This window comes from Cnephaeus nilssonii (genome assembly GCF_951640355.1).
Source record: "Cnephaeus nilssonii genome assembly, chromosome: 15".
Lineage (NCBI taxonomy): Eukaryota > Metazoa > Chordata > Mammalia > Chiroptera > Vespertilionidae > Cnephaeus > Cnephaeus nilssonii.
In genome coordinates, this window is record NC_137086.1 from 53,426,837 (window position 1) to 53,450,540 (window position 23,704).

General features: G+C 44.3%; 1 pseudogene across 1 annotated transcript; it reads left to right on the forward strand.

Moving 5' to 3' along the window:
• Nucleotides 1–9,186: 9,186 nt before the first annotated feature.
• On the forward strand, nt 9,187–10,054 carry LOC307112166 (cytochrome c-like; annotated as a pseudogene). Its single transcript has 2 exons — nt 9,187–9,450; nt 9,918–10,054. The product of its transcript is annotated as a cytochrome c-like (transcript).
• Nucleotides 10,055–23,704: the final 13,650 nt, after the last annotated feature.

Here is a 23,704-nt window from a genome sequence, read left to right on the forward strand (position 1 = left end):
ATTCGGGTGACATTTGATAATAGAAAAGATGAAGTTATTTGTTTTTCATTCTTTGGAGGTTTTTAAGAGTGGGAAGAGGAGTAAAAATGCCTCCCTCGCCCTCTTTATCAATGACTCTCTCCCCAGGAGCTTGAATACCTTGAATTCATAGCATGTGAAGGCATGGGGCATCATGGGACATGGGTTTCTACATAATATTGAAGCGAGTCCCTGGAAAACTGACAGCAAGAAGTTTTGTGACTTCCAAGATTGTTTATTTTTGAAATCCTTGAAAGGAACATGGCTGTCAATCAGAAAATAGCTCATGCTCTTCTTTGGAGGGATGCAGTGAGGGAGGGTTGATGGAGCAGTGAGAGAGGAAGGAAGCTAAGGGACCCCACCGCTGCCTGGGCCTTGATGACTCCCAGAGGGAAAGAGGGAGAGAGAGTAGAATGGAAGCCTGGGAGAGAGTGGCCTAGGCGAGCACCAAGGTGAGACCTGCTGGGTTTGGTGCCTAAGCCAACCCATGCCAGGCATGATGATACTGAGGGAAAGAGTACAGAAATAAAATAGAGTCACTATGGCCAAGCTGCTAAATTATTAAAATCAAGTAGGCTGAGGCATGAGAAAATTATTCTTGTTTTAATTTGCCCAGCAACTTAAACTCTTGGGCTTTTCTCAGTTGTGCCTCAGTGCCCGGATGTACCTAAATTCCGTAGGTAAACGTCTGAAAAACTTAAGAAAAAATGTTCATGTGCTGCTGCTGTATCTCTCATAGATTCCCACTTGACATGCATAAGAAAGAATGTTTCATGTTCCAGACTACCCAGCATCTATTATGCAGACCACTGGACACCTGGAAGATTCCCATCCTGAGCCAATCTGCAGCTAAGAATGCAGGGCAGACTTCTCTCACGTGTGTGCTTGTTACTATAAAAACTCTCAAACTTTTCTTTCTTCTTGGAAACACCCTGAGTGTTCCCCATAGTGCTTTTTGATTCGCAAAACTAAAACCCTTGAATAAATCTTTGTCATTTATTTCTAGCCAAAGCCTCCTGTTTTGAACTCTTTTGGCAGTATCTTTGCCCACTCAGGAGTTCTGGATCTATTCATGCCAGAACAGGTACTGCGCTAAGTGCCCAGGGCCCTAAGCCATGACCTGGAGGAGCCTTCATGTCAGAGCTTGGTGCATAGACAAGGGTGGGGTGCTGCAGATGCCAAGAGAAGCCAGCAGAATCTTGCAGTGCCTGGGAGGGAATTTGGACTTTATCCTGAGCAGTGAGGAGCTGTTCACGCCAGGAAGAGGTGGGATAAGATTTTATCGAGAAATACGTAATGAAATAATGTAAGACTTCATTAATTCATTTAAAGGATTCTAGACTGTATTAATCACATCCACATCTACATAGGTTATTAATGTCCATATCTGGGCGAAGTATGCTTTCAGTTTCTGGACCATAATCGGTGCACGTCAGGATTCAGAGACCCTTCACAAAGCTTTGTGCCCACACCCTGCACTCCCCTGTGGGCTCGGGGCTCACAGGTTAGGCACTGCGGGTCTAGTTAATGTTAAGGCTACACTGTTCTTCCTAATAGTAATTAGCAACAAGCTCAGCTTCTTTCCTTAGGTTGGGAAGACCACGTCCCCAACGTAAAGAGGAATGCTTGTCCGCCCATTTGCTATAAGGAACGCACAACTAAGTCACATGGTGCTGTTCCTTTGAACCACTGAAATACGGCTGACCCTTGGACAATGTGGGGGTTAGAGGTACTGAACCCTCACACAGTCAAAAACCCGTGCATAACTTCTGACTCCCTCAAACCTTAACTACTAATAGCCTACTGTGGACGAGAAGCCTTACCGATAACATAACAGTTGATTAACACATACTTTGTATGTTATATACGTGTTACATTCTGTATTCTTACAATAAAGTAAGCTCGAGGAAAGAAAATGTTATTAAGAAAATCATAAGGAATAGGAAAATACATTTACAGGACTGTACGTATTTGTTGAAACACGTCTATGTATTAAGTGGCCCCCTCAGTTCAAACCCTTGTTCAAAGGTCAATTGTAGATGCAAACCATTAGGGAGGAATAATACCCAACACATATTTATACCAATTAGGACTGTTAGCAAAACTAACAAGTATTATTAGGCCACCAGTTTTTAATTTGCGTGACTTTTTAAAAATAGGTTTGTATTGATTTTAGAGGGAGAGGAAGGGAGAGGGATAGAGAGACAGAAACATTGATGAGAGAGAGAAACATCAATAGGCTGCCTCCTGGGGATCACCTCACACTGGGGATCAAGCCTGCAACCCGGGCTTGTGCTCTAACCGGGAACCGAACCGTGACCTCTTGGTTCATAGGTCGACGTTCAATCAATGAGCCACGCCGGCCAGGCGGCTGACTGACTCTTAGTCCTCACAGCATTTGCCGAGGAATTAACTACTTAATTATGTGATCTATTATTTAGTATTCATGTCTTGTGATAAGTTCAGTGAGAGCAAGGAATGTGTCTTTCTTATTTCCCTGGTGTCTGGCATGTGGTAAACATTCAAAATGCATTTGTCAGAATGAATTTTGAGCCCCCCCCCCCTTTTACAAATAAAGACACCAAGGTTTAGAGATGTTAAATAGCTTACGAACTATTAGGTCAGCAGCTAATCCAAACTCACAGCTGTTGGATTTCATCTTCTTACTGACTCCCAAAGAGTATAAGGTTTTATAAGGATCACATAGTTTGGTCAAGTTCCTAGCTATTAAATAGAAAGCTACTGAAAGATTAATTAACACCTTTTAAAAAATCTTAAGCATTTTGAGAACATAAAACAGAATTCAGAGGTGAGCAATAGTAAAATGGTTGTGTTTAAACTTGCCACGTTTCATAAAGATATTATATTGGGAAATCCACACCTGGCATTTGAGAACAAAAGCTGGCATAGAACTTGAAGGAAGTATTGTTAGGAATTTACCCAACTAAATCTCTCTAAGCTTATTATCAATAAAGAGGGTGTTTTCATTAAAATAGAGATCACTCTGGTTTTATAGTTCTTTTTCCTCAACTGCATTTTTTTTTTTTTTAATCAAGGGAGGGCTCCAGTTTTCGAGGGCCACGTGGCATTCATCATTCTCACCTTACTCACTTGAAACAGTTGGCCAAGGAAGGCTGCGTCCTGATTCTGGTCCCTTCCCCTCACCCAGCCTTCCTAAATACTAAGTACTCCAGGGCCTCTGGAAGAAACATAGAGAAGCAAGATTACCATTTCCCGAGGGAAGGATATTGAAGTAACTTGTGCAAGTTACCCATGGTGAGAGAGAGAACTTAAGTCCTGGGAAGGCACTCCATGGGGAGTAAGTAACAAGCCTTGGGCTATTCCCATTCTATCCCATTTCCAGGCAGGAGTCTAGCCAGGCTGCCAGGCAGGCCCTCAACCAGACAAAGCAAGAGCAACCATGTGTGGACGTGCAGGTATTACCCCAATCAAAGCATGAACCCACACTTTGTCTTCTCACCAGGTTCCATCACCCAGAGTGTGACCAGAAGAAGAAATAAATAACACCCGCCTATGACTTCACACTTTCTCTCCTCACTGTAGCATGGGTAGAGGTCAGAGTGCAAAGGTCTCAGAAACTTGAATTCCCTGTAACTTAGAAACTAACATTGGCATAGATTTGGATGGTCTCTGAGCCATCTCTGAGGTGCAAAGTATTTTCACATGTACCTTCCCGTTGAGGTTGATGGACTAATCTTATTATTCGAAAATTGGAGACAAAGAGATTATATTACTTGTCTAAAGCTATGCTAGTCACCCCCAAACCAGCCTTCTAGTGGACTGTTGCTCAGTCATGGTGTTTGGCTTCAAGTCAATCATCTACTACTTTTACATCACTAGTTCTCAGCCTTTGGTGTATCACCACTTAGAGAATCTAAAGAACACATCTATTCACCAACATACGCATGCATGTATGTGTGTGTGCGTGTGCGCGTGCACACACACACACACACACACACACACACACAGAAATAATGTGTGTGAGACCAAAAGGGTATAATAACGAATGCAATGTATGAACCATATTTTCTAGTTCAGAATCCAGCTATAGAACACATTTTAGGCACTGACAAAGAAATCTGATTTGGGAATCCTATATAATAAAAGGCTAATATGCAAATTGTCCTCTTGGGAGTTCGACCAACCGTGAGTTCGACTGCTTGCTATGATGTGCGCTGACCACCAGGGCCCTGATCGCTGGCCAGGCCTAGAGACCCTACCCATGCAAGAATTTCATGCACTGGGCCTCTAGTATATATATAAAATTTTATGAAATTTTCTTAGATGATATTAGATTAATTTTCTTAGATGTAATAATGGTGTGTTTTTTAATAGAGAAAAATATCTTGATTTTTAGGAGATGCTTAAGTATTTATATGTGAATATAATGAAGTGTGCAATATATTTTCAAATGGTCCATAAAAGTATAAAAAGATATAAAATTGAACCATATGATTTTTGCCAATATTATATTAATCTTAACCTCTGAAAATAAATACTATATGTTATTTAACGTAATTTAAAAGTAAATATAGCAAACTAGTAATAGTTTAATCTATGTCATGATATATGGATATTCACTGATAAGTTCTTTCAATTTTTCTATACATGGGAAATTTTCATGATAAATGGGGTAAAAAGACATTTCTGTTTGTGATATCTCTCACATCTACTCCTTTATTAGTTATCTGTTGCTATGTAACAAATTACCCCCAAATTTAGTGGCTTAAAACAACAAACATTTCTGGGTGTGTACCCAAAAGAATTGAAAGCAGAGGCTCATTAAAGAGATACTTGCCCTAGCTGGTTTGGCTCAGTGGATAGAGCGTTGGCCTGCGGACTGAAGGGTCCTAGGTTCGATTCTGGTCAAGGGCATATACCTTGGTTGCGGGCACATCCCCAGTGGCGGTGTGTGTGTGTGTGTGTGCAGGAGGCAGCTTATCAATGTTTCTCTCTCATTGATGTTTCTAACTCTCTATCCCTCTCCCTTCCTCTCTGTAAAAAAAATCAATAAAATATATTAAAAAAAAAGAACTTATAAAAAAAAGAGAGATACTTGTACACCTATGATCATAGCAGCATTATCCATAAGAGCCAGAAAGTGGAAGTACCCTGGTGTCCATGGATGGATGAATGGATAAACAAGATGTACATACAATGGAATATACATATAATGTATATACATACAATGGAATATTATTCAGCCTTACAAAGGAAGGCAACTCTGGCCTGACTGGTGTGGCTCAGCTAGTTGGGTATTGTCCCATGCACCAAAAGTTTGCTGGTTCAATTCCTGGTCAGGGCACATGCCCAGGTTGTGGGCTCGATCCCCAGTAGGGATTGTGCAGGAGGTAGCCAATTGATGTTCTGCTCTCACATAGATGTTTCTCTTTCTCTCTTCCTCTCTAAAAATCAATTCAAAAATTTTTTTTAAAGGAAGGAAATTCACGCCCTGACAGTTTGGCTCAGTGGATAGAGCGTCAGCCTATGGACCAAAGGGTCCCAAGTTCGATTCCGGTCAAGGGCACATGCCTGGGTTTCGGGCTCGATCCCCGTAGGGGGCGTTCAGGAGGCAGCCGATCAATGATTCTCATCATTGATGTTTCTATCTCTCCCTCCCTCTTCCTTCCTCTCTAAAACCAATAAAAGTGTATTTTTTTTTAAAAAAAAAAGGAAGGGAATTCTGATACAACTTGGGTGAACCTTGAAGACATTTGGCAAAGTGAAATAAGCTAGTCACAAAAGGGCAAATATCACATGATTCCACATATATGAGATACGTAGAGTAGTTATTTTCATAGGAACAGAAAATAGAACAGTGGTTGCCAGGGACTGGTAACCTCACAAGATCTTCAAAAGCTGCATCCCATTACAGCCTTAGTTCAATACTCAGAAATTCATTATTTAAATCAGGACCAGGTGTGGATCAGGCCCCTAGTATAGTTCCTTGAAAGTACTTCCTCTCACTAGTGGTTGCCTGGGGAGCGGGAGGGGGGAAGGGGAGAAATAGGGAGGTAGAGTTTAATCTGTACAGTTTCAGTTTGAGAAAATGCAAACAGTTCTGGAGATGGGTGGTACTAATGATCTAATGATTGCATAATGTGGACGTACTTAATGCCGATGAACTGTACGCCTAGAAAACAGTGAAAATGGTAAATTTTATGTTATGTATATTGTACCACAATAAAAACACACACAAACATTTATAGTCTCACAATGACATGTCAATATGCTATTCAGTACAATTAAGTCCCTCGGTCTACTCTAAAAGAAGGGATTACACGAAGCCTGAGAACCAGAAGGTGGGGATCTTTGGGAGCCACCTTGGGGGCGGCCTACCACAGTTTCCCCCAGGACCCAACGATTCACATCCCCGCTCACATGCAAAATACATTTGTCCCCTCCCTAGGTCCTCAGAAGCCGCATCCCATTACAGCATTAGTTCAATATCCAGAATTGTTATTTAAATCAGAACCAGGTGTTGGTCAGACCCCAGTGTAATTCTTTGAAAGCTCTTCCTCTCAATCTGTGGATCTGTGCAACTAGACAAGTTACACATGAATATATGTACACACGCGTGGAACAGGCATCGGATAAATGCTGTAGACATTCCTCTTCAAAAACGGGGAAGTGGGAGCCTTAAAGAAGTCTCACAAAGCTTCAAAGCAATTCCAAAACCCATCCAGGCAGATGTTGGAAGTGACTTCATTAGGTTTCAAGGACTAGGAATCATTCTCCATGGTTCTAGGTATTGCCATCTGGGCCTTTCTTCTTTTTAAAAGGTAGCACATGTGTTTGTAGTTGAGTAGTTTTCTCAGCTTTTTTCCCGCCAGTAGAATTTTGGAGGTCCACTGGCCTTTTTTTAGTGTGTACTATACTGTCTCTGTCCCTTTCGATCCAAATTGGCACTGTCTTTGCTGATGTCATCCTCACAGAAGCTTAGAGGGTCTCATATGATTCTAATTAGGGCTCACCCCATTAGCCAAAAGCTACACCCACAAATCTCTGTGAGATACGCCCTTTTCCTTGGCTTCCTACTGAGACAGGCAAAGGGATAGTGCCCTTAAGCTTCTTAGAGGTCCTACGGTTTGATGGCGAGAATCTGTAAAGCGAGCAGCCTTCAAAAGGGTCCTTTGTGCGTCTGAATGCTACTACGAGGTTCTACCATTGATATTTCTGGGTCTTAACAAAAGACAGTCACGCCATTTGCTCTATCTCTAGATCACTGTTGGAACTGCACCTTGGGTTTAAACCTTCCTCAGAAATCATTCCTTAATTTTAGCATCTTCTCCTCTGGAGAGGCTGAGCATTTATAAAACCATCACATCCTTGCTCCTTTTTGTTTAATAGTCCTTCCCTCAATTGATCTCTCTCCTCCTGTGTTTTACTATAAGTAACAAAAAGAAAACAGGCGGCACCTTAATCACTTTGCTTGGAAATCTCCATAGCTGCCTACCACAGTCCCTTCCTTTTCATCCCCTCTGTTACTACTCTCTCTAAATGGGCAGTTCCAAAGTGTGGGAGGTCAGGGCCCTTTATACTCTAAACATTATTGAGAACCCTAAGGAGTTTTGTTTATGTGCGTTATATCTGTCAATCTTTCCCACATTAAAAATTAAGTGTGGGAAATTTTAGAAATGTTTATGAATTTATTAGAAAAACCATGGCAGGCCCTCCTCTAGTCAGGCATCCTCATGAGAGTGACATTTTTAAACCCTGTGCGTCCATCCCTGATGCACCACCATGCTGCCCAGGGAAACAGGGTGACCTCGAGGTCCAACTACTTCCTTAAGGTCATCCACCTTTGGGATGGTTATCCAAAACGCTTCATTGTGGGAGCAGCCAATTTGGGCTCCAAGCAGATGCAGCAGATCCGCATGTCCCTCCGCGGGGAGGCTGTGGTGCTGATGGGCAAGAACACTATGAGGCGCAAGGCCATCCGGAGACATCTGGAAAACAACCCAGCTCTGGAGAAACTGCTGCCAGGTATCTGGGGGAATGTGGGCTTGTGTTCACCAAGGAGGACCTCACTGAGAGCAGCGGCATGCTGTTGGCCAATAAGGTGTCAGCTGCCGCCTGTGCTGAAGAGCAATGGAAGCCAAGACTCCGAGAATACAAGTGGCAGACCCAGAGGCCCACGGGGACGTGGGAGGCGGCCATTGCACTCTAGTTCAGGATCTTCCTACTAATATCTCATGATGCCTCCCACAAGCATGTGTGAGTTAATGCGCACACACACACACACACACACACACACACACACACACACACATAACTTTCTCCACCACCATTACCACCACCATACACATACAATAGATTCAAAATCCCGGGAGGGAAGGTTCATGCCTTTTTAACAAAATTTTTATTGATTGATTTGAGAGACAGAGGAGTGGGGAGAGATGGAACCTGCAACCTTGGCGTATCAGGATGACACTCTAACCAACTGAGCTACCTGGCCAGGGCCTGGGTTCATGCCTTTTCAATCTTAGTATTCCTGCAACAGATCAAGTGTCTGGCAGCTAGAAAATTACAAGTGATTGTGAAATTGAGTTGACTTTAATGCTGAACTGGACTGTCTTGGGAGAGGGAGAGTGGCACATAGAGGATCACCACCAGAGCAGAGTTCAAGTCCAACTTGACCGAACTCTGACAGTGGCCTGGCCCTGGATTCTGGCTCTACCCAGACCCTTCTCAGGCCACCCACAGAGAAGAGGGGTTTCGCCACCAGGAGAGGTTGAGATGCCCAGGGAAGTGGATCTGCCCACCCGGCTCTGCCCCAAGGTCTGTAAGGGTAGGAGCCCTTGACGGCAGGAACTTGCTCTAAAACCACAGTGCTGTTAGAGAGCGGGACGTCCGGCTTGCAAGTGGGGTTCTCCGGGTCGTGCACGACTAACAAGTGATTTAAAAATGTGTGATGTTGAGCCCTAACCAGTTTGGCTCAGGGAATAGAGCGTCGGCCTGCGGACTCAAGGGTCCCAGGTTCGATTCCAGTCAAGGGCATGTACCTTGGTTGTGGGCACATCCCTAAGAAGGGGGTGTGCAAGAGGCAGCTGATCAATGATTCTCTCTCATTGATGTTTCTAACTCTCTATCCCTCTTCCTTTCTGTAAAATTCAATAAAATATATTTTAAAATAAATAAATAAAAATGGGTGATGTTGAGAAGGGCAAAAAGATTTTTGTTCAGAAGTGTGCCCAGTGCCATACTGTGGAAAGGGAGGCAAGCACAAGATTGGGCCAAATCTCCATGGTCTCTTTGGGCGAAAGACAGGCCAGGCCCCTGGATTTTCTTACACGGATGCCAACAAGAACAAAGGTATCACCTTGGGTGAGGCTGCACTGATGGAGTATTTGGAGAATCCCAGGAAGTACATCCCTGGAACAAAAATGATCTTCGCTGGCATTAAGGAGAGTGCAGGGCCAAAACCGGTTTGGCTCAGTGGATGGAGCGTCGGCCTGCGGACTGAAGGGTCCCAGGTTCGATTCCGGTCAAGGGCATGTACCTTGGTTGCGGGCACATCCCCAGTAGGGGGTGTGCAGGAGGCAGCTGATCGATGATTCTCTCTCGATTCTCTCTCATCGATGTTTCTAACTCTATCCCTCTCTCTTCCTCTCTGTAAAAATCAATAAAATATATTTTTTAAAAAAAAGGAGCCCTGGCCGGTTTTGCTCAGTGGATAGAGCGTTGGCCTGGGGACTGAAGGGTCCCAGGTTCAATTCCGGTCAAGGGCATGTACCTTGGTTGCGTGCACATCCCCAGTGGGGGGTGTGCAGGAGGCAGCTGATCGATGCTTCTCTCTCATCGATGTTTCTAACTCTCTATCCCTCTCCCTTCCTCTCTGTAAAAAATCAATTAAAAAAAAAAAAAGGAGAGTGCAGAAAGGGCAGACTTGATAGCTTATCTCAAAAAAGCTACTAATGAGTAATAGTTGGCCACTGCCTTATTTATTACAAATGTCTCATGATTTTTTTTTATGTGTACCCTATTTAAATTGATCTCATACACCAGAATTCAGATCATGAACGGCTAATAGAGCATTTCTTTTGGGCAGTCCTGATTTAAATAAGATTGGCTTGTGGTTAAATGAATATGATCAGCTTTTTGAGCTTTGGTGATAATTTTGGTTCAGCAAGCACTGTCACTGTCCCCCCTTCTAAAAATATGGTTGGACTTGATTCCTAGTGTTCAACTTTTCACAGAGGTGGTAAGTGCCATCTCAGAACCTGTAGGAGATTGGCTTATATTTAGATTTATATGACTGGTTGTATTAATATGTTTAAATTCTGAGAAAATCCCTTCCCTGTCTCTTAGACCTGCAAGACTTGCTCATGTTTCAAGTTGTGTTCATCAGCCTGTTAAACGGAAGGGCTGCGGATGAGCTGGCAGTGACCATCTTATCTCTTTGGTCCCAACTGTGCCAATTTAGTAAAATTCCCTGTATCTAAACTGTTGCCTTTTACTGAATGAAAGGCATTTTAGTGTGGTTTCTGTATAATATCAAATAAAGAGTATTTAACAGTTCTAGCCGAAACCGGTTTGGCTCAGTGGATAGAGCATCAGCCTGCGGACTGAAAGGTCCCAGGTTCGATTCCGGTCAAGGGCATGTATCTTGGTTGCGGGCACATCCCCAGTAGGGGGTGTGCAGGAGGCAGCTGATCGATGTTTCTCTCTCATCGATGTTTCTAACTCTCTATCTCTCTCCCTTCCTCTCTATAAAAAAAAAATCACCAAGGTGAATGTTTAAAAAAAAAAAAAAGGTATTTAACAGTTCTAAAAAAAACAAAAAACAAAAAAACACAGTGCTAATCAACCAACTGCCTCACTGCCCACCCAGGGCCTGGCATTCACACCAGCCAGAGCAGAGGCCTCCTTCATATGAGCACGGAGCACTGGCGGGAAGCAGGGGACACGAAAAATCACTAGCCTGAATTACTAAAATGGATCGCCACTAGGGCATCACTGTTTGCCAGGCTCTTCTACATCAATATATCTGGTTCTACTCTTCACTCAGCCAAGGCAGGAATGCTGCTGAACTCTGACCCTGCCCTTTGCACTGGCTTCGGCGATGAGCTTGCTCCTCTGATATTTTGCAGAACCTACATGCTCAACTGATTTGGCTTGGCTTTGCATCGGTGCTCTTTCTCCCTGTCCTGAGACGGGAGGCCACTATGTCCTGTCAGCCTGAAAGACCTCTGGAGCAGGGGTGCAGGGTGGGCCTGGCACAGCTGCCCACCCCACTGCTATGTGCTTTGGAGAGCCCTGTTGACAGCCACATTCTCTCTCCTGCCCACAGAAGTCCCAGCGCCCTTGAGAGTCACCAGGAAAAGGCAGGGTTATGAATTGGACTACAGGCAGGGAAGAACCGAAGCCAAAGGCTTCACAGCAGACTCTGAGACCCCTCAGCCAGCCTCTTTATGCCTCAGGCCCCGTTTCCTCGTATTCTTCTCTCACTCTGTTGCTGTTATGGGCCACAGTGAGGCTCGGGCCCTCTCCTGTCGCTGGACCCTTGCAGCACTCGGCACCCAGGAGCCCCATGCTCCCTCCCACTTCCTATTCAGCGCTTTGTTCTAATTCATGTTCTCAATGAGGCCTTCCTTGCTCACCGGCTCTAAACTGCAAACCCCCCTCGCTCCCCGCTGCCTTTTCCTCAGCACCTCTCACCATCCACCTTATCTCGCTCACTGTTGGTCTCCCCACCTCAGCAGTTTTGTCTGTTTGCTCTCTGCTGTATCTCCAGCCCCAAAACGGGGCACACACTCAGTAATATTTGTGAAATTCTTGCATGAATGAGGCTGGACTCTGAGCTGATACCAGGAAACCGCGTGTTTTGAATCAGCTTCACTCCCTCAGGCCTGACTCAGTTCATCTGCCTAATGGCAAGGGCACATGTGCTGTTGTGTACGCTGCCTTCCAGCAGTAATAATTAATGATTCCAGGCAATATCCTCTTACCGCCCCAGAGAGGCTCAAGCACAGGCAACGAGGGAGGGGAGGCAAGAGGCAGCTGCCAGATGACTAACTGGGATCTGGGATCTCAAGTCACCCACCCCAAGTGTTAATCCTCATGGGCCACACTGAGGCTCGGGATTATTAGCTCTTGAGACTCACATGGCCTCCTGGCTTGACCTGGCTCTGAAAGACCACCAGGTGCACTTGAAAAAATAACTCCATCACAGGGAGGTGACACCGAGGCCTGGAGAAAAAATAAAGAATTGCTGAACTTTGCACAGAAATTGTGCAAAATTGGACTTGATCTAGCTCTCATTCAACAGACACTTACAAGGATTTCTTCTGCACCCAGCACTGTTCTAGGCAGGAACAGAGCAGTGAACCAGAGGGACAAGGTCTGGGTTTGACCTGCGTGTTTATTCCTGGTGTGCATTCCTTCCCAAGGCCTGGGACCTCCTTCCCTTTGACCACCTGCTCTTCAGCATCTCCCCTGACCTCCTGGCCATATTTAGATGGATAGATCCTCTATTGTTTCAAACATATATTTTTATTGATTTCAGAGAGGAAGAAAGAGATAGAAACATCGATGATGAGAGAGAATCATTGATTGGCTGCCTCCGGCACGCCCCACACCGGGGATCGAGCCCACAACCCAGGCATATGCCCTGACCGGGAATTGAACTGTGACCTCCTGGTTCATAGGTTGATGCTCGACCACTGAACCACGCCGGCTGGGCTGGATAGATTCTCTTCATCTCAAAAGCAAAACCACACCTGCCAGACCAATGCAACTCTGCACCAATGTCGCTATAGACCCCTCCTGCATCCCAGTCACATCAGCTTTACTTCTGTCCAGCTTTCAGGAAACTCCAAATCTCTTCCTCATTCTCACCACCTTCCTATACTTGGCCCTACCATTCCCCAACTAACTCACCTTTTGTATCTGTGGGGCTCATTGCCTCAGGGGCCCGCAAGCTAACTCTATGTCTTCTGTATTTTACAGCTTCATCCAGTTTTCCCTATCTGAACCATCTCTCCCCTCCCTTCCCTCTGCCTCTTTAAAGCTGCTTATCACAACTAAATCAATCCTCATGGGGGGGCAGGGGGAGGGCAGTTCCTCAGTTCCTCAACCCTTGATAAGCTCTCCACTACCTAGAACTCCTGCTTACCATGCGTGTGCTGTTATTTGTACCACACATATTTCCATGTAATTACTGGCTGTCTGAGGCTGTTTTATGGAACTATGTCTTACCTCCCCATGAGACCGTAAACTCCTTGAGAGCAGGAACAACGTTCATTTTTCTGCATCTTATGCAGCCTAGTACCCACTCACTGGGCATCGATCAAGGACAGATTTGACCTGGATTTACCAAATTGTGATATTTAAGAGGAATACACTTGGGGAAATGTGTGTGTTTTTTTATAGATGTAAAGAGAAAAATGTAGAATGCAAGGTTGTATTATGGTCTGATCACCACAGTATAAACTATGTATTCAAATGGGTAAAACTGGAAGGCAATTGGTAAGAAATAAAGAGTTGTGTTAGAGTGGTTAGATTATGAGCAATTTGTTTAACTAATTGGTGAATATTGTTAGTGCACTTTGTTGATGTAAGAACAACACAAACCTGTAGAGAATTTTTATAAGAGGTTATTTGAGCCAAACTGACAACATGAGACAGCAAGGTCTCAAATGCTCTGGAGAATGACAGTTTTGCAGTTTCCTTTATAAATTTTTATTTTTCTGTGGCATATATATATATATACACACACACACACACACACACACACACACACACACACACACACATATATACTAGAGGCCCAGTGCACAAATTCGTGCACGGGTGGGGTCCCTCAGGGTGGCCTGCGGGGATCTGGCCCCAGCTCTCACCCCCAGGCTCGAAGCTCCACCTGGCATCCCGCTGTTGCCTGGCACCGCCCCCTCACCTGCTCCACCATCCCGCCTGCAGGATGATTGATAAGGCTGCCCCCCACTTTCCCCCTAGCTCCCTCAATGCCTGGGAGCCTGGCGGCAGCCCTGCCCCCCACCACCGCTGCTGGTCTCCATCTGCAGGGCAATCGGTGGGGCGATCAGAGCCCTGTTCGCACCACCTTGGCCTGGTGCAGCCCACTCACCTGCTCCACCACCCCGCCTCAGTCCCACTTGCTTGGGGGCCCATTGGGGCTGGCAGCAATTCCACTGCCACCCGCTGCCAGAACTGTGTCACCGACGCCTGCCATGTTCCGCACCACCCTCTGATGGTCAGCACATGTCATTGCGAGCGGTCAAACTCCTGGTCGAACAATTTGCATATTAGACTTTTATTATATATATATATATATATATATATATATATATATATATATACACATATATATGTATATATATACACACACACACATATATATAAATATATATATATATATATATATATATATATATATATATATATATATGATTTCAGAAAGGGAGAGGGAAAGAGAGAGATAGATACATCACTGTTGATAGAGAATCATTGATTGGCTGCCTCCTACATACCCTTTATTGGGGATTGAGCCCACAACCCAGGCACGTAACCTGACCTGGAATCGAATTGTGACCTCCTGGTCCATAGGTCGAGCTCAATCACTGAGCCACACCTTTATACATTTTGGATTAAAGAGGAAAGTAAGAAAGATCACAGGACAGTGGAAGAAAGCAAGGCAGGAAAATCTCTTGATTGAATTTTAGGATAGGTAAGATTATGTGCTCCCTAGAGGGTAGTTACGCCTCCAAGGGGTCTGAAAAAAGAGAATTATTCTGCTTTTCAAAGGTGGATTAATCTAGCTGAACAAAAACAATGGACAGGGCTTGCTTAAGGCAAAGATAAACCTTTTTATAGTCCTGGGGTGTGGCTACTCACCATGACCTACCCAGTTGGGAATTTATTATCAAATCACTCTGTGAGGTTACTTTCAGTCAGATTTATTACAGAGTGCCCTTCTTTTGTCCACAATTGTTTTATGTATTTGAAAAGATTTTAAGAAATACATGGAGGACTTTAAGTGTCATGGAAACATTCCTCTCCTGTATAAACACATTAAGGCTTTCCTGGGAAGTATGAAGGAAGGGGAGTGGGGTGGACAGGATTGACAGTCCTTTAGAGATTTTACTCAAATAATATTTATACACAAATAGCTGAGCAAAGGGAGGTAAAAAAACAAAGTTCTCATTTTGATTGCAAATGTTATATCACAGGGGATGGGACAGAAAAAGGAACAGTTTAAAATAACCAAGTGAAATCACATGAGCATGAGGATTTTTCTCTCTCAACAAGAGTGAGAAGTGGACGCATTCTCCTTGAGTTTCTTGGTGCTTCGTACGCTGAAGCTGCAGCAGTGGGAGTGGAGCTAGGAGAGGGAGAGGGTGGGTACACCCATCCACGAGGCAAAAACTGCTCTAGACACAGGCTTTTTTTTTTGAGTCTTTAACTCTTTTTTACATGTTTATTTTGTCCATATCGGATGTGGGTTCTCAAAGATGAGGACTGTACTCTTCCTGCAAAAGAGATGGCCCTGCAGTATCCCTAATATCTAAGAAGAACCTCCCATCAGACACAGGAGGACCACACTCAGAGAATGAGGCATGTGCCAAGGCCATGCAGCCAGAGATTCTTTGGGGGAGGGGGGCTGGTTTTAGAGAGCTCTGGAGTGCTCAAGCTTAGCCCTTACTGTCACTACGTAGCCTGAATATTTAGAACATCCCTCTGGTGTGTGTTGAGCATATATCCCCTGGGCCAGAAAGATGGCAAAAGGCCAACAACAAACAAACCATGCTCCCTAAAGTTAAGAAGCTTAGATTCAGAGGGAGGGATGGGCAAGTTCTTGGATGAACACAGAGCAGAAAGGAGGAAGGATTGCAAGAGGCATGTCAAGGTGGGTCAAGAAAGGCTCTGTCAGCATTAAGCTGGGTCTTGAAGAGGTTCCAGACAGTGCAAATGAGGTCAGAGGCACCAAACCAGTTGTACTGATTTAACAAATACTTAACTGATCATCAACTACCATGTGCCAAGCAAGGTTCTAGGGAAGCAAATATCTTCCCTCATGAAGCTTACATTCAAGTAAAAGTGGGAACAGACACTTCACAAAATATACAACTAAAAGCAGGTTAGACAGCCTGGAGAGAGTATGAAATTGTACAGCCACCATAGGAAACAGAATGGCAGTTTCTCAATATATTACACATGGAATTATCGCTTGATCCAGTAATTCCACTTCTGGGTAAATACTCACCCCTAGCAGAAATCTGCAGTAAGAATGGTCCAAACAGAAGGATCAGCAAGTGCAAAGGCCCTGAGGAAGAAACAGCAAGGAGGTCACGGTGCCGGAGCCATTGCCATGAGAATCCATTGGGTTAGCTCTGTGCCTCTTCGATCAATTCCTATAGCACTAGGAAAACTGCTTAAGAGTGGAGCTGGGGAAAACCTTCCTCAGCCCTGGGGGGAAATGCACAGTGCATATGGCTTTACTGGATGAGGGACAAGGAGAGTGACTTGGTTTTATTAAGCTTGTATCGAAGTCATTGTAGACGCTAGCGATTACGCTTCTTCTAAGGACATGACCACTTAGACCTGCGTAAGAGCTGCATATGACCATAACTTCATTTCTCTGGAAACAATTCTGCTAGGACAGATAATTCTTTCCCCGTGACCTCCGGGTAAGTTTGTGTTCTATGAGAACATTGGGTTTTGCATTTCTCATTAACTGCTCTCATAGCTCCTGGGTTTAACTGTCTATTAAACTCTTTTATGGCTTTCGCCCCCATGAAACCAAGAATATAGGTGAGTAAAGAACTCATCGAACGTAGAACACTCCAACAGCCTGAGATTATTCCTTTTCATAAAACCTGAAGTTTCATGCCAGGGGCATTACAGAAAAATAAAGCCAGAGTAAAGTGCAAATGATAGCGCTACAGACAATGATGTGAGACGAAGTCTTTCTTTCAGGATACTCTAAATGCCAGATTCAAAAGATAATAGATATTTTTCTTCTTGAAGCTGTGCCAGCCTTGTGGCTAATGCCCAGTGTAGTTGCATTAAAGACTCTAGGACATCTCTGCCAACATGTGCTGGCCAAGAGCCAGTAATGAGTTCAGAGTGAGTTTTCTCACCCTGCCAGCCCCGCCATCTTGGCTGGGCCTAAAGGCCAGCTGCCTGGCTCGGTCCGATTTGCAGCTCCATGGATTGTTAGTCTGTCCTCATGTAGGGGCTGAGACTCACAGTCTCAGGAAACTAGCGTAAAGTTTAATGCTGTGAGCCCAGTGGTGGTCTCTGGAGAGATCGTCTGCCTAAGGCACAGTGTTCTGGAAAGAGCATGGGAAGGAATAGAAGACAGGAAGTCAGAGGTTTAACCAGGGGTCACATCTGTGCTAGATATCTTTTTTAAAAAAATATATTTTATTGATTTTTACAGAGAGGAAGGGAGAGGGATAGAGAGTTAGAAACATTGATGAGAAACATCAATCAGCTGCCTCTTGCACACCCCCTACTGGGAATGTGCCCACAACCAAGGTACATGCCCTTGAACGGAATCAAACCTGGGACCCTTCAGTCCGCAGGCCAACGCTCTATCCACTGAGCCAAACCAGTTAAGGCTGTGCTAGATATCTTTAGTTTGTTTAATCCACCCCAGCGCTACTCCTTACTTTTGTCTAACCTGGTCTGTGCCCCAGGAGAGTGATCTATATGGATCTCAGCAGGCTCCCTGGGTCACTTAGGCCAGTGAGGATCTCCCAGCAGGATAGACAGGTTGAGTGTTAGTTCCCCTGATTTCCCAGGTCTCTGCGAGCTGCCATAGCCTCAGACTGAAGGTCTCTCTTCTTAGGTTCTGGCAACTGCGCCTTGCTCTCTCCCTCACAGGCCCAGGTAGCTCTGTAGAGCACCACACTGTTCCTTGTGGTTTCCCTACACCCCGCCCCCACTTTATTGAAACACGATGAAATTATCCCGTTAGAGTGTGCCCTCTATGTTCTGCCAGGACTCTGACTGATACAGCCACTAATGAGCTGGGTGACCCTGGTCTCACCAACATAGTCACCATGGCCATGGTTTCCTCATTTTTAAAATGGAGATTACAATGCCAGTTTTACACACTTGTTTCTCTAAGTTTTCACAAAGATTACAATGGACATAATGCACTAAACAAACATGTTTTTAAAACATGTCCCAGATGAAAGAACAGGACATAACTCCAGAAAACACACAACAAAAACAAACTGGAGGCAAGCAATCTACCAGATAAAGCAAGCATGTCAAACTCAAAGGCTAACACGGGCCAAATAAACAAGGTTGAAGTTTATGTGGGCCACAAAAAAACAAAAGCTTCAATTTTCATAGAAACGTAGGTTTATTTCTATAGAGACATGCTGAATACAAAGGGCTGAAATAAATGAATAATAGTTAACATAAAATAATAGAACATTTTAATAAAAATTAATATTTTCTTGAACATTAACTTACCGAATAATGGCACAAATTAATAAGAGTAATGCAAACAAACCTATTTTTCTTGGTCTCCGAAAGCAAAATATTTCCTGTTGTGCACACCAAACAAGTCAGTCCAATCGGCTGCTAGAATATTCGCTGCTGGTATTAGTGGAGAGAAATGGTGCACCTGCGCGTAAGGCGCGTAAGGGAAATAAATGCAACATGATTACAGCAATCAGTCTTTAGCGAACGTTGTAGTAGTTATTAATAATTATGTATAACTGAATATTGTAAAAATTAAGTTATGGAATTATTATTAACATGTTTCTTACATACCATTATATTGGCTGGGCTGCAAAAATATTCATTGTGGGCTGCGAGTGTGACATGCTTGATGTGTGGTGTCAGAGAGTTACTAGACTTATGAGGGGATCACTTCCTAAGTTATATGGATGTCAAGCCACTATTCTGTACACCTGAACTAATATAATACTGAGTGTCAACTGCATTTGAAAAAATAAAATACACATGGGTTTTTATTAAATACCCAAAAACCTAACTGGATTTCACTGTGATACACATAAAGACATGAAGTGACCAATAACACTTAAATCCTAAAATCTATCCCAAAATCAAGAAGGTAGATAAGACAAAAACATTTTCAGTATTTCATACCCATCAGGATAGTAATGATGATCATTTTCCCAGAAAAAAAATCTAAACATAAATATGAACAGATTTTTTTAATTACAAATAAAAATAGCTTTGTTATCACCACTGGCTACCAAGAAGCAACTTGTGTAGGAAAAAGAATACTGTTGGGCTTAAAAGCCTGGCATCCTATCTTAGCTGGTTTGGCTCAGTGGACAGAGGGCCGGCGTGCAGACGGAAGGGTCCGAGGTGCTGTAACAGGACAATCAATGGGTCTGGGCTGCCTGTCACTACTTGAGCCAACTAAGCAGAGACATGGTTGAATCACATATGAGTGTTTATTCCAATACTGCCGGCAGTACGGGAGAGCAGCAGGTCATCCACAAAAGTCTGCTGCTCTCCAGTCCCCCATAAGCCAGCTGCTTATATAGGGTAGGACAAGGATTACATGGGGAAGTAGGGATTACGGACGGGGGAATTAGGAGGCTGAGGTGGGACTCCATTGTTTGGGCAACAAGGTTGCTAATCTTTCCATGGTAATAGGCAGTTCTTGAATGAGAATGGTTCCCAGGTTGACTCGCAGGTCCCGGGGGCATACAACTCCCAGCCAGGTCAGAATGTCCTTTCTTTAACCAACACAAGGCAATCATGGTTAACAGAGCATGGTTAATATTTCCCATAACCATAGCTAGTCCCAATATTCTATCTTTGCCCCTAACAGTTCGATTCCAGTCAAGGACACATGCCCGGGTTGCAGGCTCAATCCCCAGGAGGGGGCATGTAGAAGGCAGCCGATCAATGATTCTCTCATCATTGATGTTATCTCTCTCTCCCTCTCCCTTCCTCTCTGAAATCAATAAAAATATTTTAAAAAATAAAAGACTGGAATTGCCCTGGCCGGTGTGGCTCAGTGGACATGGGTTTGATTCTGGTCAAGGGCATGTACCTGGGTTTCAGGTTTGTTCCCTGGGCCCAGGTCGGGCGTGTACGGGAGGCAACCAATCGACGTGTCTCTCTCACATGGATGTTTCTCTCTCTCTCTCTCTCTCTCCCTCCCCCCTTCCACTCTCTCTAAAAATCAATGGAGAAAATATCCTTGGGTAAGGATTTTTAAAAAAAAAAGATGGGTATTGACTTTAAGTGCCAGTCCGCACACATTCTATATGTGCAACCTTAAGCAAAGCACTCAATCCCTGTAATGTCTTTATCAGATCTGTAAAAAGGGATGATAGTTGCCTCCCTTATTTACATATGCAATAACAGTAAAAGTCCCTGGTAAAGGAAATCAAGCTATTTTGTAATTGCTCCCCTCAAGGCTGGTTTTCAATCCTCAGCTCTGATTATTCTCATCTGATTAATGTAAGTGATGGCACTGAGGCACTGATGACTAGTCTGATTTGAGAGAGGGATGGCTTAGGTCTTGGGGGAAGACTCTGAGGGGACAAGGCAGAAGGAGGGTGCGATGTCCTGATTAACCTAGGATTGAAGAGGTTTTAGCCACTGAAGTATGGTCAGCAGTGAATAAGTCCTTGCCCTTGAGGACTTTACTCTTTAGCCTTTAGCCAGGGTTTTGCAAAGGTGGGCAGGATGGAATCATGAAGAGACTACCAAAATAATAATCCTATATAATAAAGAGGTAATATGCAAATTGACCCTCACACCATAACGCTGTCACAAGATGGCTCTGCCCACAGCAGAGGCAGGGTTTCTGTAATGAGTCCTAATGAGCAATCATCAGGGACCTGAGACTGCCTGGCGTCAGGCCGGGCAGGGGACCTGAGGCCACGCCCCCCCTGCCTGGCGGGGCTTGACGGGGGACCTCAGGCCACTCCCTCCACCCTGGCGCTGCACTGAGGGACCTGAGGCTTCACACCCCTGCCCAGTAGGGCTTAACAAGCGTGGGGCCAGCCAGGTCTGGGTCTCGTTCGATTTCAAGGCATGCATGGGTGGGTGGGGACTTGACTCTGGGTCCTGTGGTGCACTCCAGACTATGACAAGAGGAAGATTTTCATATACATTTTACTAATTTTCTTTCATCTCTTACACTTCTATTATAGAGAAAGGGCAAATAGCAATATTAAAATAATTCCTCTAATTAATTCCCTTTTAATGTGTATGAATTTTGTGCACCAGGCCACTAGTAATAATAATAATGATAAGCCAAAAATTTTTTCACTCTTTTAAAGTGTGGATGAAAGGGACCATATGCTAACCTTGCAAACTCAAAGGCCTAAAGTAACCACAAAGGATGGTCTGAAATGAAACTTTAACTAAAAGCAGTGATGGTGGGTAGTCACCTCCTAGGCCTGTATCTTCCCTGACAAGGTCAACCTTGACCTTAACTGAGCTTATTGTCTTTTTGTATCTACTTTAACACATCATTAAAATGTCAGGGTAACTTGTAACTCACCCTCCTCCCCCGCTACCCCTCAGCGCACAACCAAATGCCCTGGGAGCCAGGACAGATACCACAAATTCCTTCATTGTTATTGTTGTCATGTTACTTGTTGACTGTTAACTAACCTGTACCCACCTAAGTAAAAGACGTAAGTGTCTATCATTTTACTCTTTATCCAATCCCAGAGGTCCCCCCCCCCCCGCTTTGCTTTCTCCTGCCTCTCTAATCTATCACCAATGAATTTCATGTAACCCACCTATGTCCCCTCCCTTGATTGCAATGTATAAAAATACTGTAGATGAAAAACCGCCATTCTTGGGAGCATTATCCCAATCCGTTGAGATTCTGCTTCCTGGCAATTATCGACAGTTTGGCTCAAATAAACTAACAAAGATTCCTTACAGGTTTGAATGTTTTTACGTTAACAAAAGAAACCTAAATATTTGCAATATAACCCATGAATTCAGATAGGTTGTTCTACTTCCTATCAAACAAGTTCTTCCCAGAATATTTGTTTTCCCTTTATTTTATTTTATTTATTTCATTTAAATATATTTTTATTGATTTCAGAGAGGAAGGTAGAGAGAGATAGAAGCATCAATGATGAGACAGAATCACTGATCGGCTGTCTCCTGCATGACCCACACTGGGGATCGAGCCGCAACCCAGGCACGTGCCCTGACCGGGAATCAACCATGACCGCCTGGTTCACAGGTCTATCCTTCAACCACTAAGCCATGCCGGGAGGCTGTTTTCCCTTTAAATGAAGTTTATCTACCCTTCCACACAAGAAGTTTACACTACTGTGAGGTGACTGCCACGGCCCTGCAGGTCCCAAATCAGATAAGGTCCTTGCTCGAGGCCTTTACCACCACTCGTCACACTCTACTCACCAGATGTGTGTGTTGGGGGAGGGAGGGGCATTTTAAAAAAACATTTGAGCTCATGCAATGGATGTCAGAGGTGATCACTGACGTTCAACTTTGCACTTTTTTCTTTTGTAATCAGCTTTCCTTTATTATCAACTCATCCTGCCTACATGGGTCAGTAGCTGACGCCTTTCTGGCTGTCCAGCCAGGGTTTGGCTTGGCTCAGACTCAGAAGCACCTGGATTGCTTCCCTTTTGTCTCAGGTCCAAGTTGTTTATTTGTCTTCCCTAGGCTATTTGAGTCATTAAAAGAAGTATGTTAGTTCGCTTTTTCAACTTCTCCATTCCCTAGAATGTGGCTTCCTTATTTTACACAGGATAGGATAGAGTTGTGCTGGGTATTTTACAGCAGAATTTGGGAGTGCAGGCAGGGGAGGAGGGCCTGATCTGAAATAGAGAAAGAGGGCATTACCCTTTCTTGTTTTTTTTTGTTTTTTTTTTTTTTAAATCCCAACACCTATTGGTACAGAAGATAAGGAAGATACTGACCTACCTAAACATCATGATTTCTGGGGATTTATAGTCCACTTGGTTGGTGTATCCATAATAATAAACGTGTAATACTGTATGCTAATTAGACCTGACGACCTCCCGGATGAAGCTGGGCTGCGAGGGAAGCCCGGGTCCCGGGTGCCACAGGGAAGCCGGTGCCTGCAGCCAGGGGAAGGAAGGCCTACGCTTGCACGGATTTCGTGCATCAGGCCTCTTGTATAGAATAAACTATGTATTCTGGGTCAGGACAGAAGTCTAGAGGAGGGGACGATGGTCAAAGGCTAAGGAGTCAGGGAAGATTTGGAGGAGGTGGGGCCCTGAAGGATGGGTGGGACCTGAGAGACAGAAACAGAGTAGTGGGGGCTCAGAAACCCTGGTCTGTGTCTGGCTCCAGGGGCCCTGAGTCCTGAAACTGTGCTGGAAACGGGGTGTGCTCGTGCAGGCTTCTGCAGAGATGGCCATAGAGGTCAAAGGAGTTTGAGGAGAGCTTTGCACGCCTTGGCTGAAGGCTCTGGATTTTGTTGTGTGGAAGCCAATGAGCTTGGGGGCCAAAAAGAGGGATGTCATGAGGAAACCAGTTATTGTGTAAGGGGTTTGCTCTTCTGCTGCTTGGTTTTTAGTTTGTTGTTGTTTTTTTTAAATATATTTTTATGATTTTTTTAACAGAGAGGAAGGAAGAGGGATAGAGAGTTAGAAACATCGATCAGCTGCCTCCTGCACACCCCCTACTGGGGATGTGCCCGCAACCAAGGTACATGCCCTTGACCGGAATCGAACCTGTG